Here is a 19,446-nt window from a genome sequence, read left to right as displayed (position 1 = left end):
AAGTGCTATAAAGAAACCGATTGTCTATAGAAAACAAAAAATTACTCCGCAAAGAATCTGAAAAATATCCGTCTCAGACGACGCAACTCTGAATGAGGATATCCTAGTTTAGCGGTTTACCAACGCAGCTTTATTGATTATAATCGAAACAGACTGGGTCGACAGATGTCTCATATACCGTCAAATCTGGATATAACTGACGTTTAACCATCTCGGCAGCAGCGATGGCTTAATCGAAAGAAAAGGCTTCCCGGCTTTTCCTCCCCGTAAAGACGAAGTTAGCTAAACACGTGCCCCTATGTACTTGTCATATTCTCATCATCAGTGTACGCTCAAAACCAGAAATCCAGGCCTGAGCGAGTCTTGCCGCTTGTCTTTATATAATAGTTCACTCATTTTTTAACCATTTGTTGCCGAATTCACCATCTTCGAAGTCCGTGTCGTAAACATATTGTGCTGCGAAACGTTCAAGCAAATGTCTGCAAACAATGCTGTTAATACAGTTCTGCTGTTCACATCTCCTCAACTAGTTGCGACCCTACGTTCCTATAATACTATCGCCATTCTCTCCTTTGCTCAGGACACTCGTTAGGTATATAGGACATATACCTACTTCTGTTTTCGGCCCACTAGCCAGAAAGCACGGAAAGAAGGAGGCGAAAGCAACTGGGAAAGACGTTCGGCAATCAAAAAGAAGATGGTTGCACAGGATATCTTTATTAATATACCGCTGTCTTCCCTTTCCTACCCTAGGTACTGGCCGTTTGTCTGAACGTTCATTCGTTCATCCAGCCGACTTAAAGTGACGATGAAGCAAAGGCCTTGTGCAAAGAAATTTCTAGGCGTAATAATGGTCGGTGCTTTTCCACCGCCCCGGCGGACCGCTGCCACCTCGGACGCTTTGCCCCAAAAACTCCTATCCTCCATTTTCTCTTCGCCCCTTCTTACCCCTAACCAGCTTCTTTAGTAGCATCAATCTTCCAATCAGCGTGACCGTGTTTTTCTCTTGCAACCCATCTCGCTCATCGTACTCGTCTTCGCAACCTTCGTGTGTCTGCTGAAATACCAAAATGCTGGCGACGCTTTCATTCTCGACCACTTTCCCGATCTACCTTCGGGCGTCTTCTTGCGTCTTTTCCAAAGATGGCGTAGGGGCTGGGTGGGTCATCGTTGTTTCCTCGTATAAGGCCCGCCTGGCTGCTGGGCCGGTAGGGCGCCGCTGAGCCTGATTCTACCAACTATGCAGTTTGTCAATCTGCTAGCCGGCCAGCGAAGCGCAGGAAACAGTCCAGCGGGATTGAGCGAGTGCTGAGATCGTTGGCAGAGCCGAGTATTGCTGGTATAGAGGGAGGGAAGGTTTCCTGTTGTATAGTAAGGTCTAATAAGTAAATCGGAGCATACTTGTCGCGGGCCTGTGTTCCGTTACCAGAATTTCAAGAACCGTTGTGGATAGCTTTTGATTGAGTCTTGGCGATGCAAGCATGCTATCGGTGCTACCGCGGCAGTCGAGCTGTTGATTGATGGTACCATAGGCTTTCCGTATCCGTAATCCTCGTGATCTTTTCTACGTTTTCTAAAAGGTGTGACGAATCAAATCGGACCGAGGGCACGACAAAGACCGTACCATTATTCTTCGAACAAAGTTGCTGCTAACAGTGAAAATGAGTTCTCTTTTATTTGTGACGGCCTCTCCTTTTGTTTTAGTTTCATGGCTACCTGTATTCATCAATTGCTCGGTCTTAGGAGAGATTTCTTACCCCAAAGCTTGCGTGGTTTGCTATGAATGTTGATGCACTCCGCTTTTGATGAGGGAGACGGCCATTCGGCAGCGTGACCATGTGGCGTGTCCATGGTCCTTATGAGTCGCAATGTTCCCCACATATTATTGAGATATCAGTGAGTTGTATGAATGAATGCTTGTTGCTTTCAGCAGAAACTCCAGCAGATCTTCGCCAGCATGTGGCGATGTGCTTGCTATTATTGCATTTGTATATATAATTATATGACATAAATAAGAATATATGCCAGCATATGGCTAAAAATAATATAGACAGAAATTGCTTCAATATTTCGTGAACGCGACTCGTCTTTCACGCACTCTGTGATTATCTACTGTATATAGATAAGGAGCCTTGGACTTACTGTTTATGTGTCCTCGAGCGCTAGCGTAAAGAGCTAAATCAAGTTCGTCGAGCGATGCGTATGGTTGGCTTCTATTTGGACTTTTATGTGACTTATTTATGACGCATGGAGTTAGCTCACTTTAATTGGGGAGGCGAAGTACTGATGAGGAGTGTGTGTTTAAGCTAGTAGAGAACATGGGGCGACAGCCATTCCGACGTAAAGGCGTTGCTGTGAAAGTTATTTCTGGTTATGAGTGGTATGAGCTATAGTAAGTTCTCGCGTTTTTTTACTGCATAGAAAACATCTTATTTTTAATTCCTTCGATAGTAAGTTATATATATATATATATATATATATATATTATAATTCACGACAGTTTTAATATTTTCACTGGTTCTTCAGTTGGTCTATATTGACGTACAGGCATTATTTCCCACTGCCGATGACAGTTCTGACAAAATCGGTTATTATGACCATATACTAAGATGCGACGCTAAGCCGTAATTTATTGTTGGATGCAGAGAATTCATGAGGTAACCGAGTTCCAAATTTTTGTGTGAACCCAAAGAACTGAGGTAGTTAACAACGGTCCTGTGATCCGCATTTTCGGTTGATTCCTGACTTGTTTGTCGGCCGCTATTTCTGCGGAGGTGCCTTCAGATGATCGTCATCAATATCGGATAGTCGGCCAGCGCGGAGATATCTCCTATGTCCGGAACACCGTTTTCAGGTTTGACAAACCACTCTCGACCAATCCTCTTAGCGATAGCGCCGTTACCAAACACAAGCTAAATGTTCCGGGTTGTGTCGGCAGCGTTTCAGGCTCGACTAAGCACATAGTGCCTTTTTCCATGTGGAACATTTATCTTAGACAAATTCCTTTGAATTTAAATAGCGTTTCCAAAACAGTACCTCTATCGCAAGCTGCAAACTAATATAACAGTGCATTTCAAACTTTATTCACTATTCAAAATGCCCGAACCGTAAATTAAGCTAATGTATCAATTACAAAGCACACTTAACTAACGGTACTATTTATTGGCATGCAACATGATAGTAGAAAAGATGATTAGTAACAAAGCGCTGGTTTAAAGATTCATTGATACTGAGGCTGCGGAATTAAAATCAAAGACGCTATCACTAATTAGCGTTTTTTGCTAGTTTGTTTGGTCATACACAGAGTCGTGCGCGGGGTCATGCGCAGGAAAGCCGCATTAATCTCATCTCGGAACTGTAGTGTTAACAAGGCACTACAGACCGGAGATGCTTTACGTTCGAATCAATGTAGGCCTATACCGTCAGGCCCCTACCCGCTTAGGCCTCACTAGACAACGAAGAACTAGGCCACTTGAGTTTTGCCTAAGAAGCCCATAAACTCATAGTTAGAACTACGGAGATGCTCCGGATAGCACGAGCAGGGACGGCAGCATGATCCGAAGGTCTTGCGGCAAGTGGCCCGTAATAGCGCCTGGCTAAAGAGAAGCGAACGTACTAAAAGCGCTACAAACACTATCAATATGATTATTATGGTGTATTTTTGACGAACGGGTTTCGATAGACGCTGAAGCTAAAAGAAGTAGCCGAATTGCTATGGTTGAGAGGTAAAATTGGTCTTTAAATTGGGTCGTCGTATCTAATTCTGATTATAATATATAAAACAGAGGGAATGAAGAGTCCGTGCTGGGTTAGGCCGCCTAAGGACAGAAGAACGCGTCTACGCTGGATGATTGGATCACACTGAAAGAGAAGCCAAAGAAGACACGAAGAGATCAAGGATGGTTTAACATAGCGGAGTGGCTCAGGACAGCGTAAAAGAAGGTTCAATCCAACACTAACAGAAGTGAACTGACCATATTTCCAATGGCTGTGAATATCATCTATTGTATATGGATAAGATTATGTCAGCGAGTGAGTAAGAGCCAGTGATGTTATTACTCTTTCTCAATCAACATAGGTTTTTTGTATTGTACTACAGCTGCTGTATGCGATCTGTTGTTTAATCGAACTACTTAGCGAGTCACACGCCTTCATCCTGTCACTACAGAGGCCATACTCTAGTGTCTCTAACCTTAAAAAATGACGTTGACCGTCCCTGCTGTAAAGACTACCGTAAAAATAAATACTTTAGTCTGTTTATATACTACCTGTATAGATAGGGCGCGGTCTCAGAAGTAAACATTCTTTAGCAGCTTGCCCTCATCATTCGGTGAGATTAGTCATTCAATGTTGCTCGGCGCAAAGAAGCGTGGGCTTCGCACGATGCCGGAACAAAGGACGCGTACGAAAGGTCTAAAAGATGAACGTAAGCCACTGAAGAGGCAGGCTTGTCTAAAACAAACGAACATAACGCGGCTATGAATTATCGTAGGACAGCCTTACTTACTACTTATAACATAGTTAAATGAAACCGCTTGTTCTTGCACGATCGGGCCTGTTGGCCTGGGCTTTTCATTCTGGTGTCAAGTGGAATTTTCTTTCCCTTTGGTTATCCAGTGGATAGACGCCGTTTACTGGTTCATCGCCGCCATCCTCGATGCTGTATTGAGCTATATAGAATTTTTGAATCCCCTCATTGAATCATACGGGGCTGCCGCGTAACGCAAGCTATCGACGCTGGGCAGAAAACCGCATTGTGTATTGTAAACTATGGCCAAAGGAAAGCGGAATCATTCGACCGCATTGGTATCATTCAATCCAGGGCTTATATTGGAGAGATGGATTAAAATTGTAATGATTTCTTTTTTCTTTCTGAGTAACTTAGCTAGGTAAAGATGAAAACTAGCTAATAAAGCATTATATAACTTTTCTGGCGAACGAAGCATAGGTAATATATATATCAGAATATGGACACTTAGGTGCGATGTACCTGCCTGCAGAGCGAATACGTAGTGGATCGTGCAATGGATAAGTATTCAGATGTTTTTTAGAGTGTATTGACCCAATGCAGTGTTTCTTTTGGATTGGGAATCGTTATAGTCGGCTATTCTCTTGCTGCTGCTGATTGTTCTTCTCCTTTTAGCAGCGAACGCTTCTATGTGGACGTCGAGTGTCTGCTACTTTATTACGAAATCTTCGAACGGTCACTGCGATAGAGCGGATGAGAAATGGCCTTTTGTTTTGGCACGCTCCGCTTTGTTTAAGGATACAGTCATTGCCGCTTGCGGCTAGTTATCCTGGGGTACGATACAGATTCCAACCAGATTGTCAACTATGTTACTTAATCTCTCAGACTCCGATTTGTCTAACTAGGAATTTGTTAATCGTCTGCTCCATAAAGTTAAAACTTATGTATAATACGCATATACGTAATAACTGGATCACACTGTGGAACTTATTTTTGAGATTAGTGCCACTTAGCGAGCCAGGAAGCACGTCTATGTAAATGTGATACCTTTGAAAGCACGCAGGCTCGTCTTTACGAGTGCAATATTGTAAACTGCAACATCATAGGGTGGTTAGCCTCAACTAATGGCCACATTCTGTGGATAGAATGACCAGACACTTCGCTAAACATATTTCGACGTATCCTAGCACGTACTGCATATGTGCTGCTTTGCGTCTGCCTAAACGTATATCTCGTACAAGAATTGTCCTGCTTATGTTTACAAGCTAGGGTGACTTAACAGTCAGCGAGTAGGGAGCAAGTGAACATAAGATACAGCTCTAATACGTAATCCGTTATTCTCTGCTTCGTTAGTGTAAGCCACCATCAATAAAAAGCAGCGGGCTCAGGGCAAGATACACAGCGCTACGTTTGGCATGCCCAATCATCCTTGAAAGTGTATTTCCATGGGTTCGTAGGCTTTCCCATTGGTGCCGCGATGGGAAAGTAGTTAGGTTACATTTAAGTTAAAATCAAAGGGGACTTTGATTCGATCATCCACCATAATAATAGCTTTGGTATTATATACTCCTGGTTACTCCTGAAAGTTGCCTGAGAAAGAAACAAAGAGGGGTGCGTCATGGTTAACACTGGAAGTTTCTAAGAAACTTGAAGAGATTAAATCATCGCAGCTATACTAACAATATAGAAGGTCAGACTCGTTGACGAGCAATATACACAATATAGCACTATTCGATTTCGAATTCTAAAATTTCAGTTAACCTAAATCTCTATGTAGAGTTATGTAATCAATCCAAATTGGTATTATAGGCCCATTGGTATACTGCTATCCAAATGATTTACTATCGTTACGAATAGGCAGAGTTTACTATCATTTTATGAAGAAGCGAAAGACGTTTTTAGGAGGGATATATATAGGCAAAGGGAACGTATAGTAAGTTTTCGGTGTGGCTTTGTTTATTCTATCGGAATGATATTGCATCATACAGTGCAGAAAACCAATGAAGAAGCTGTTTCATGTAATTAACAACTCTTAATGATCATGCCGATACGGCTAGCGCCCTCTATTCGAACGAAAATGTATAATAAACGTGCTTGACGTGGCTCGAACGAGACTGATGCAGTCTAAAGAGCCAGGTTAACCTGATTGCCTGCACATTATGCGCTTCTGCATAGGTTAGCGCTGGTCCCCGTGCAATTAATATTCTGAGCGGTATAATTTCTACTCGAAGACGCGATGTTGTTCATATCATTTAGTATGTGACAATGTGCTCCTATGACGAATAACTTTTCAGATGTATGAGCACATGTACACACTAACGATCCTCAGATCGGTAACGGTCACGACTATATCAGCGATGGGGACTGGGACGTTCTGTATGTACTGAACAACAACCAACGCCGAATGGGGCTCGCTAACAAAAGAAGTAAAACATGATGCCCAACCGGCAACCTTGACATGTTTCATCACATCCATCAGGCTGAAATTCAAGGTATTTTCACCGACTATGATGCGATGTGTTAGACTTTCATTGAAACCTGTTGTTGTGTGAGAGTTGTTTTCGTTATTAGACTATCCTAATTGCGGAACTACTTCAAAACTTCACTGCGAGTAAGTGTCTTAGCCGTTGATCATAACAAGTCCGAGCACAGCGTTAATGCACAGCTCTAGACGGATAGATAACAAATTTCATATCAGATCGGGTAGTCGATCTCGTTATTTGCAAATTAGAACTAAATGAAGAAATGCTCTAGGACGAAGTATTTGCCACTGTTTAATATAAGGAATGTGGGAACTCATTACGTCTCCATTCTGCTATCATTGGGCAAGGAATGACACGCATCGCTATGATCCTTGAAGGGGTCGTTATTGTCACTTTCATCGTTGCGTTACGCGCAGGGTCGCGAAATTATTCAACGTATTCAAAATACGTCTCAAGGACATCTTAACAGGACGCCTACGTACTTGTATTTTATATTTCAGTTCCGTTTCCATATCACTTTATCTGAATAAAAGTACTGAACTAAAAAATCATATAGAAAATTATAACTCTGGGGTTGCATGTAGATATATACGTACGTGCGTCGATGCTAGCAGACGTGATCCAGTTTAAACGTAATATGCATATCTTACATTAAGCCATATTTTTAGCGTGGTTTACTCTTTAATATACAAAAATCTTTAATATAATTAGTTTAGTGAGGTTTAGCTACACAAGAATTTTCATCGCAGAAATATAAAAACTGCTTGCCGACGAGAAACGAATGCCTTACATTTATGTGTACTAAGCGCTACCTATTTTATATATATTTACATCTTCAATCTATGTAATAGTGATTTCTCCGAGTCAATAAGGCACACAGTTACGCGTAAAATCGATATTGTATTAAGTTACATTTTCAGAAAGCTTTTTAATACTTCTAAAAACATTGGTTATTTTATTTAGCATATTTCATTTTTTTTTCTTGTTTGACGCTCAGTCGATAAGATATTAATGTCAATATAGAACTTGGCGAGTTTTAGCCCAGATTCCGTTGGTGCGGTAGTTTGAGACAAAGTGCTCTCACAATTTGCACCAAAGCTTTCCATTCCTTTGCTTTACTCTAAGCCTGCTAATTAAGGTTTCTAAAATGTTAGGTCAATAAAAAATACCTTATTTGGGTTAGACTGGCTTTCTTTCCGTTCGAAGAAGCACTAGACGCAACACGCACGTGACATCGTGTACAGCCGATGCTCTTGCAACATCAATGGGGGTTTGCAAATTGCCAGCACCATCTGCAGTCATTAGCTGCTTCTCGGAAACGACCCTCCACAAACTACCTTTATATCCTAGGATACGTGAGACACTGTTAGCTCCATCAAACTACTGAACAAATTAAGGTTAGGCGAACTGTTGCACTATTAGCGACATTACAATTCATCTTATGTGAAAATCTTATTGCATTTATACTTTTGTCGAGCGCATATACCAGTTAAATGAAGTGTGGCAATATAGGATAAGATCGTGAATATAAAATTATGAATATAAGAACATGGCCCCCAGCGCAAAAATTCTGCAATTAAAGTCGCAGCCAGTCAGTAGGTACTGACCACAATGCTCGTTGCATCTCCTAATTCATGCTAATCTACTATAGAGCATAAGTCGTGATCGTATTCATGTATCGCGTACTGAAACACAACGGGCCGCCTCGTCCTGTTCCATATCCTTAGGGAATCATTCGCCTTCGCATTAGCTAGGAAGCAGACGGAGTCCATTTGTGCTTTTTTGCTGATGGGTAGGCTCTGTTTCGGTAAATCTAGCCTTTTCTGGAATTTCTTTGTAAATACGGAAGTTTAATAAGGTTGATGAACTAGATGATTTCAAGTTCTGGTATGCAGCCCGAGAGCGCGTTTCAAGAACTCTAGTCTAACGCAATACAATGGAAGGGATCAGTTTATCGTTAAATAAACTCAAATTAGCTAAATATCTAACAGAACTGGTAAGACTACCTAAGCGTAAAGGAGAGTCAGTTGAGTATTTAATGGAAGTCTAAATGGTGCGTCAGTTGTTGTCGCTGTTATCACGGCCTTCGTCGTGGTAGGACATGCTTGGGGAACGACACGCTAATAAATCAGCGTCAGATTAAAGTAAGTTAGTACGTAGGCAGTAAGTGAGTAGATAGCCCTTACACCGCAAAGAATAACAACCAGCCCAACCGCCGATTACAAAATGTCTTCCAGTTCCGTTCAACTTCAGCTGCTAGTTCATCTATGTAGGCACTAACCATCGCCATGATTTGCTAAAAGCGAAAACGGCTCCAATAGAAGATTTTTGCATGAGACAGATCACTGATCTGAATACGTTTTGAAGGCACCGGGCAAGTCAGTAAGGTTTACAGAAAAGGACAAGGAGCTAAAGTTGCTACTCCAGCGGTTGAATGGCCCGGACTGAGCTGTGTCAGCATTGGCTGCAAGATGATTCTCCTAAAATGCATTTTTCATTTGCCTTGACAAGTAAATCAGACAAGTGAACACCCTGTGTGCATATACAAATATATGTATATTTATTTTATTGCTAGCTTAAGGGTGTAAAAATGCACTGTTGAAATAATGCTCCATTTGTCATGTATACGTAAGTCTCATTTATCAGGCCCATATATATAATCGTAAGTTCGCTGCATAAGAAAATTACGTATGAATATATTAGTACTCAATGTGACTTGTTCATAGAATAAGAACAAGCTAGACGTAAGCGGTAAACGCTGTGTTCAGTCTCAGCTATCTGCGCATGTTTAACATTCAAATGAACTGGATTGAGCCGACGCCCCAAATGCTCTTGATAAGCACCGATCAAACAGAACCAGTTACATGGCTGTCGAAACTTATTGCTAGAAACGACTCAAGTATAATAGTCTTGCCTCAGATTATCGGTCTTAGGAGAAGGAGGTCTAGAGAAATCGATCAGATTTTTGCAGCGCTAAACGATAAGTATGTCACTATTCGGAGTCCGTACATGAAGGTTATATAACTATCTGCACATATTGATTATTATCATTAGTTGTATCTTGAAATTGAGTATGATTTAAAGCTCGTATCAGTGTTTCCACAAGTTGAATATTATGGCATCACAAAAGTTAAGCTATTATCTTTTTTTCAAAATGAAACGTAGTTTCTATCGGTTATAGGGCTTAGGTAAATATGAATTATCTCTCTCTGTCTCGCTAGTCTTCCACAGCGTTTCACTACATGGCGGCATTGGCCCATCGTTTCGTTCTGAAATTAGTGTGGTACATCAAATAAAATAGCTCATCTATCCCTATCTAAGTTCTCCCACGTATGTGTATGTTCGCATCTTCTACCCTGTATACCGTGTGTTCCTCACATGAATGTCTAAGTTCTAGACACATGTAATTATACCGCCGTTTATTTTCATGTATACGTATAATACAATGGTACACCCTAAGGAAGCTTCGGTTGTAACATGATAACAAAAAAAGGCAAGAGAAATGTAGGAAGTAAGACGTGCAACTTGATTCTAGCCTTCTGGTGATTCAAAGCTTGCTTCTTTTTTCTGTTTGTTTCAATTTTACTCTACGTTTGCCACTTCTGAACGGCGCTATACGGCGCGCGGGCAACGACTAGTACATAGTGCTCTGTTCCCTTGATCGCAGGTGGTACATTACCACATGCCTGCAGAAGAGTGATGGCAACAGCAGCAGTTAATGATGACGAACACGTCTACGTGCCGTCACTCGTTGACCGTCGTTTAATATTAACGTGTGTCGGGCGGTGTTGCATGCCTTTGGCTCCAAACTCTTTGCTTCATTTACGGAAAGTCTCTTAAGTTGGTCACCGATTGAGTACCGGCGTGATCTATTGTTTGGCGAAGCGGTGCTTCGTGACATGCTCTTCATACTTGTCTGACATCCCTTTTCTGTATGACCCTCGTATCGTAACACGCAGTAGTGTCGGTGTCTAGCTTCTGTCACCTGCCAACCAAACAAAGAAAAGTGTAGGTAGTGGGCTGCTAGTGGACTACGAAAACGGGCCATTGGACACGGGCATGGGAGGGTGCACTGTTCGGGGAAGAGAGCTAAACCATAAAACCACGACAGAAAAACAGCTAGATGCTCGCCATGCAGCAGTCAGTCATTCAGAGTATGTCATAGTGAGAGAAGTGGATGAGAACTTCTTGTCGCTTGATCGATTTTCTTGAAAGAACTTTCTTTTTCCGTTCGTTTTTCGCTAGCTTATGCTTTTGCCCAGGGTAGACAGACATGGGCCAAAAGAACAGCTCCCGGTGGCCCTCAATAGTTCTGAGCGTCCGGGGTCATAACAACTAAACGGCTCAAGCGGGATACATTTCGTTGCCGCTGCTCTCGCAAATGCATCTGCTGCTGCGGCTTTTGCTGCCGACTGGAGTGCTTAACAAATCCAGAAAAAATTAAGAAACTGGCAGGGATTGCTGTGTACATATATTGAGGCATAAATATATCAGACACACACACGCATGATATTACATTAGCTTACGGACAATAAATAGACGGACATACGATACATCGGTGTCAATCGAAGCAGTAGTTTACCAGTACTAATAACGAATTAAATAACGGACGTCTGTGTTTCCGGTTTACGTACCTTTATTTAGTACAAGTAGATACAATAGGTGGGGGTGGTGCTAACGTGAACTGTGCAACATAATAATCAGATTATGGAATTTTTAGAGCCCGTTAATTTGGTTTTGGTTAAAAAGTTACGATATTTTGTTGAACTTTTTTGGCAAATTTGCTGTTTGGATCTGACATCAACAGTTTCACATAAACGGACCATAGTGTGGACGTAATTGTAGGGGTATTTTTCCTTCTTGCTTTTTATAGCTTATAGCTCATAATACGTAGTGGCGCAGACAAAATTAAGCAAGATCTTCAAAAAATCATCATAGAATTTTTCAAATTTACGGATTTGTAACTTTTTGTGGAGGTTTTGGTTTATTCAAGATTCTTTATTTTTTAGGTTGTTTATTCTTCGAAAGATTTTCGCGATTGACGTATTTTCGTTACCGGGGTACGTTATCACAACAGTCAGTCCGAAATCTACAACTGATTTGTTGCACGCACACAGACATGCTCACGCGCCCTTTCATTTAAAGCTTCTTGTGCGGGTATAAAACAGGCCGTTGTAATGTCACTACTCTTCAAAAGTACTTTCACTAGGGACTCATTCGGAAAATCAGGGAAATGGCTCATGTGTTATCGGTATTATTAGTAACGTCGACCCATTGATACAAAGCTCGCTCGATTACGTTCGGTGCAGCAGGGCCTAGATGTGACTTTGTCTCCGCGACTGAGTTTTCAATCTAGTTTTGCAGGCTCCGCTCTATCACCATTTCTGGCCTCTTTGGCACTGCCACGTTGAGCTGTAGGAGTCATGCTGAACATGGCGTCTGCTATTACGTTACATAAGGCTGCGATTGTAGCGTCTGGGATTGCGAGGCCTCTCCTGATCGAGTGGCCATTAATGAACGCTACTGTCTTCTCACAAATACTCTTTATTAACTAGGTGGACAGTATGCCGGAGGCAATGCGACCTTGTCATATGCTTTTTTTTTTTCAAAAAGTCACTACTTGTACGCTTCAGTTGGCTCGGACGACTTTTAAAGGTTTGCAATTCATTAAATAAGCAGCAAAAATCATTGCTTCCATGCAAACTTGTAGCACTTTCTTTGCTGATTGGAATATATGACCCCAGCAAGTTACTAAATTTATTCCAGACATTATAATTTTGTTTTTGCCTCTAAAATATTTTACGGAAGAGCTGTCGCCGTTGGTTATTGTGAATGGACTATTTCTTTGACGGTAGAGAGCTCATCAAAGTAAGCCAAAGAAGGCCATGCGTCCCGAAAGCTAACTAAATTTAGAAAATGCCTCCTACGTAGTACTCGCCAAATTTACTTCTCGAGTCAGTTTTGCCCTTTCCGAGAGCAGGCAAATCATGATTATTGTCAGTACGAACTGTTCACTAGGATCATCAAAATATATACGTTTGAATATAATTTGCGACACACCATTAGAGAATATTGTAATAATGATTAGTATTTCTGCTTCTTTTTTTTTTGTTTCCGAGATACTTGTACTGTACCAGATACCGGTTGCTATATGGTCGTACATGAAGTAGAAAAAAGTCTTTTGAAATCGCTAGGCTATACGTATCTGGTGGTGATGTTGATAAAGCATAGCATCCGTGACAGTATCAATCAATATCGGGATCGAGTGGATATAGGTACTCACACTGTTCGGCGATGAACAGCATTATATCGCATGTTCAATATTCGTCCCTTCAAATCCACCCAGACCCATCAATTTCCTTCATTTCTAGCATACGATTCACACTTAACTCACATAGCAAGCACTACATACAGGATTCTGCCTGTTGCATTCAATCCTGTAACCTAAATCGGATTGAGGGTCGCTTGGCCCGAACCTGAGTTCAATCCGAATTCGTTTCAGCCATTCTACTACCTTGTTGCAGTAGCCTCGTTATCCCTTCACATTTGTTTTCCTTGTCGTTACTGTTCCATCGTAACTGTTCCAGCGTAAATTGCTTGATGCCGTTTTTTCATTGTTTTTTTCAGCAAATGCACTGTGGCATTGTTCGACTCATCAGATTAAGTCGCTGTTATTCCTTTACCTTGTTTTAGCAATTTAGTTGATTTTGTTGCCTCGCTTGTAGTGTTCAGTTGCCCTATCCCATTCCTTTGTACTCATTATCTCGTGCCCCGTTTGCCACTAGACCGTTGCGGCACCATCGTTGATCCCTTAGCCCCTTGCGGTTACTCTCTCACTTCAAAGTGAAGCTCACCTCATCTTTTGAATTGCATGTAAATCTTCGACTACCTGAATCTATCGACGATTATCTGATTTTCTTTCTCAACTTTTTTAGAGAACAAATGTTCGACTTCTTGCAGACCGCAAAAAGCTCAACCTTCACTGACATAATTGTCTCGCATCTTGTTCAAATTATCCTAAATAACACGGCGCTGTTTCTCTGGCCGTAAGGATACGAACCCATTCGAATAACATTTGCATATGCAAACGAGTCTTATATCAACCGCAGGTGAGAAGATGCTACACGATTTCGTAGTAGTCTTTCGTTAATAGTCTAGCAAGTAGGTGTCATACTAATATATCAAGATCGATACCAGCGTGAAAGGAAAAGCTTAGCTAAGTCATTGACCGGCTTGCTACATCTATGTGCAAGCTATGCAACATAATACTCAAACGAAGCATCGGGATTTATGAAAATTTTCGGTTATTTCAATAATTAATTATAGTTTGCGTATTACTGTATGTATTGCATCAAACGTAGTGTTGTTCAAGGATTTAGATCACGCGTTACAGTGATCCTAGCAATCCACTACGATAACGACAACAACAGCATCATCGAGAATCATTAAGCCAACGACTACGACCGGTTTGCCCCTTCGACGAGCCCTGGTAAACAGTAAAAATGCATGTAGTGTAAAACGTAGGCAATCATGAACAGCATTTGCCGTAAACCATGACACATTTAAAGGGCATTTATAGCTCGAATTCTTTACAAGCTTCTAGCCTGTATGATGAGCAGTCAAAGAACCGGCCACGGTCTTACCGGCGTAAAGATTCGTGCAAGAAGGTCTGTAATATTTTGTACAGAAAAGATTACTAATTTAGGGACGCTTAACTATAAGAAAAATAATTTACTGGCTATTCTACACAACTCGCGCAAATATTTACAGAGAGTGTTGACTTATTTGTGCCTCTTTCCTGTTGGATTCTCTAACACGTGTGGTCCTCGTTGAAGACTACTGTCGTAGCTTAGTGGATAACGTACTTGCCTGCTAATCTTAAGGACACGTCGTAGTTTAGGTTCGAATCCAGGTGTAAACACACGAGTTATGTTATTGCGTAATAGCTGGGAGGCAGCCGGCCGGCTGACGGGATGGCTGATGGCGATATGTAATTAAAAACTCGAAACATAGAGGGCTCGAACGTGTAAAATCGCGATTATGACTAGAAAATATCGGACGCGAAAGAGCACGCAACGAATGCGCACACAATGATCGTTACATAGGACAGTAACGCTGCACAGCAGTTTCCAGAACAATTTATTCCAACAGCTAAAGCTAGGATTAATCAAAAATCTTAGATAAAGTGTCTTCTGTTTGCATTCATAAGAGGGAAAGCATCTGCGCGGCGCTCTCTGGGCACCCTCGGCCGTCCAGCCTCAGGGCCGCTTGAAGTACTTCAGTTGCAATGATGATGGCGTCGTAGCTCAGGCTGCCCTAAAATACATGGCCCAATCGAACCTCCACGAGTGAGACGATTCAATGCTTTCGCAAGATCGACGTTGGCCTGTGATAGTCGACGAATGAATAGCGATCAGCCCTTTTAGATGAAGGGCGCAGAAAAGATTTTCGCACATTACCACATGTCAATAATAATTATAAATAAACAAGCTAGCGGCAGAAACCCGTAAGTCTTAAAACGTGCACATAATTTTTGTAGAAACAAAAGAGTATCGGTTACAATATTAGTTCACAATAAGCGCGTATTTATAAATGTTTTGTAAACATTGTATAATTTTCGTAAAAATGTATCTTTTAAGCGTTGCTAAAAGTTAGATGAAGGAACGCTTTTAGGTCCTCATTCGCATATCCATTGTCACGTCTGCACGTTAAACACAACCAATCGTTACCAATAGGGTATCAATACGACCGCTATTGAATTACTAAGAGCGTGGCGCTATCTCCGTTTCTGTCATTGCTACTGCCGCTCCGAGCGCTTCCACGACTGATTGTGATAAGGGATAATTTCTATCACATATATTTGTATAAACGGCTTGATCTATATGGACCCCTCTACTCCGGTTCCGACGGAAAGATATTACATTAGCTTATACATATCCTATTAACGGGTTTTTCTCGAGTTTCATGTCTCACATGTCATCCGCTAGCTGCACTCGGTCATAGGGTCGAATGAAGCTTTATCCTACATTGAACAAGCTCCCCAATGATGATACAGTATATTGCAAGCTCGACATAAGAAGTTATGATCTCTTACGAGAATTCGAGGTTTGATCTGCTACAATGTAATGTATCGTTTCCATCTAGTTTTCCCCCAGGAGCGTAATTCAGCATGAAGTGGTGGAAACGTTAGCCAAACAGGATCGCCCTTTTGATTTGCGCGTAGACCATCCTGAATATGAGTGACGTATAATCAGTCAACCGACACCGCACAGTAGCCAAAGCCCTGCATCTGCTAGGTATTATAAAGAAACAACCGCACCTTCGGCAGATTAGCTCTGCCTATCCCTCTGTTCCCATTTGAAGGCTTCTCTTCTCCCACCCAGCTTCAATACCGATCTTCGACTGATTTTACTGCACAGTCGGCCGTCACACTGCGATCGATCAGTTGCCCTGACTCGACACTGAAGCTCCTATCTACAGGTACGGTCTTTAAGAATTGACCAAGCCGCTACAGAAAGCGGGTGTACCAAGGATGCCAGGACCAACTAGACGATCAAGCTTTCGACTATGCTACTATAATTTGGCCTAAGCTCTTAGTGCGGTTACTGTTGCTGTTCATTCACCATCTTTATTGAGCGGAGTCCATCACCATCAGCTCGCCGCTGCCCACAAAACGCATCACGGGAATGTGCAGTCAACTAAGCGATTTCGAGAACGAAAATACTTCATTGAGTGAAACAGCTGGAAGCAAGGGTTGAGGGCCTTCACTCTCTAAAGCTGAACTGTTTAGTTCAGCTTTAGAGAGTGAAAAAGAACGTCATGCTTGTCCGATCCTCGAAGGGCTCCTGTGTTCCGGCTAACGAGTGTATGTGCGGGTCGAACTCGTCTGAGGTCTGCACGTATCTGCGCGAACAGCTCTCTAGCCAGCGGAGAGAAAGTCGTGTTGTTTCATGTTGGATTTGTGCGATTCATTGTGACCAAAACTAGGACCGTGCCATTTCAAAAGTCAGGCGCAAGGACAAACCTGTCATCGACAGCTGTGCCGGTAGACCGCGGTGAGATGCTCAACAGGAAACGGTCTTTCGAGATGCTATACGACAGGCATATCTGCACAGCTTGAGCTTTAGAATTAATTGACTGACATGCGTTGTGCACGGTAGCTCGTTGGGGGGTAGACCTATTTTTCCCCCAGTTCTCCCTGGAGGCTAACGAAACAAGATCCAAATGCGCACATTCGCTTTTCTCCTTACCAGGAAATTTGCTGTGAAAAGTACTAATCAAACTAACATTTTAAGGCATATTTATTGACGGAAATATAACGTTTTTGGGGTCTTTCCAAAGTTCACAACTTTGACAAGGAACTGCCATTGAGGACGAAATTATTATCACGTTACCGCAAAAGACGGCACTTACTTTCTCATGTAATAATTTATAAGGTCGACGAAGAAATAACTTGAATAGCGTAAGAAATATTCTGTCCAATAGGCTGGTAGCCTGGCTACCGAATTTTTTTTTTATTTTACTAGTTCCCCAAATACAAGTCCGTCCTTTCTATTTAAACCCAGCCCGCTATGTGCCTCACTTACACCAGCTTTCATATAGAACCATTCCACGATTTCAGACCAGGAACGTGACACGGCGAAGCCACATGGCAACGCCTACTTCTGTTGGCTGGCTGCCTGTTCCTGTAGCACAAAAGCCCATTTTTCATCGTGTAAGCTATCAGAACAGCCGATCCCGATGTAACGCCGTTTAACACGACGGTAAGCGTGCATAGAGTCTCTGGTGAACATGAGTTAAAAGATGTCATTGTAATTGAAGATGTTCGTTCTATCACGAAAGCCACGAGGGAGACGACACATTGAGACGTTACACGAGTGATATCTAAATGTCAATAACGAACGGTAGTAAAGCCGACCCGCACCAAAACCCTCAATGAATTAATAGAAGTTAGTAGATACATTCATCTGTAAATACTAAAAAAAAAAATACTAAATAGATAAAGACATAGATTCAGGTTCCCCTTTCGACAAAGCTCAACAGGGTGACACTGTTTGTGGGAACCTAGATTCATCAATATTGCTTAATTCACGACTATTATGGTCTTCACGTGCATAAACCAATGAAAATCAGAAAATCTGACTGTGAAGTAGAGCCATTTTAGTTAATGCTCCAAGCGCAGTTACTTGTGGCTGACAACTCACGTTGAAAATGCATGAACACGCTTTCGTAGTAGCATAGTGAGTAACGTCTTTGCCTGCTAATGTTAGGGACACGTGGTGGTACAGGCTCAAATCTGTATTTTTTTGTAATAGGAGCTAACAATGTTAACGGAATACTCAACGGTGCCGCGCGTCAAGCGCGAAAAATTTGGAGTAAATGGGCATATTTTTTTAAAGATATCATAAACAGTAACCGAGAGATATCATTTGTAATACCATAACGGTTTCAGTGACTCATTGTGCGTAAATATTTTTTCAACTCCTGCACATAACAGCGTTCTTTTCAAGAAGCAATGAGGTCTCTGAAAATATGAACGCTGTCACATCGTTTGTATACTTACTTTCTCAAGTGTCTTAATATCTGTATATTATTCCTAAAGCAAATTAAACTTTATTTTGAGGTAGGAGAATCACCGCAGGAGGCGTGAGGCTCAGGCGTAGCTCGGTTATGAATTAATTGCAATAGAAGGATTGGATAGAAGGATTAGGAAATGAGACATCTTTTACAGGACTACAAGATGACTATCGTCTGATACTCGAGTATGTGAATCAGGGTAACTGAAGACATTTTTCAAAATTATTAAAGTACTGTGATTAATTTATTGAAGTAAAATCTTAAAACACTATCGTAGAGTAATGGAATAAATCGAACAATGCAGGGGGTTTGCCTAAACAGGGCGGTTGGTGGGCGACCTTGAACAGAAAAATTTTAATGCAACAGTAACAATTGCCGGCACAACAACAGTGACGGGTATGGTGAAAAAGATAAAATAAAAAAATAAATGAAACAGGATGATATAAAACCTTATTTCCGACAATCCTGCAAATTTATACAGAACTGGGAGACTGTTTTCATGATGCGATTAGCTACCTATAGAGCTTCTCGTCTACCCTATAGCGGTTACTACATTTTCTTACTTTTTGTGTCATCTTGCTTATCTTGGGCTTTTGTCCTACAACAGGACCAGATCTTGGACTGCCGGACTTTTCTTGGCCGATGAAGGTGTTGGAATGTTCTAGCAAAGCCCTGCAACATTAGATATGCAGATATAGCTTCTTCCACAGTTGGTATTAAAAATTATTGGAGAAGTTAACATAGAAGTTTTGTAGACGTGTCAAGATTTGACTTGATGCTGCAATCATCGACTCAAGGCTTAAACCTCTATATTCGATATAGAGCGAATGAATACGTTCGTGAGAGAAATTTCTGCCAACAAAAGCTAAATGTACAAGCTGCATAAACAAACAACATAAAAATTCTATATATATATAT

The 19,446-nt window shown here is 41.6% G+C and overlaps 1 protein-coding gene across 2 annotated transcripts in view; it reads left to right on the top strand.

The window, feature by feature from the left end:
• The window catches only part of LOC111267966 (inactive phospholipase C-like protein 1), a 121,254-nt gene that overhangs the window by 23,339 nt on the left and 78,469 nt on the right, over positions 1-19,446 (top strand). The window lies entirely within an intron of this gene.

Source organism: Varroa jacobsoni, unplaced genomic scaffold (assembly GCF_002532875.2).
Source record: "Varroa jacobsoni isolate VJ856 unplaced genomic scaffold, vjacob_1.0 scaffold_1244, whole genome shotgun sequence".
Classification (NCBI taxonomy): Eukaryota; Metazoa; Arthropoda; class Arachnida; order Mesostigmata; family Varroidae; genus Varroa; species Varroa jacobsoni.
Note: the sequence above shows the minus strand (reverse complement) of the source record. Positions and strands in the feature narration are given on the sequence as shown.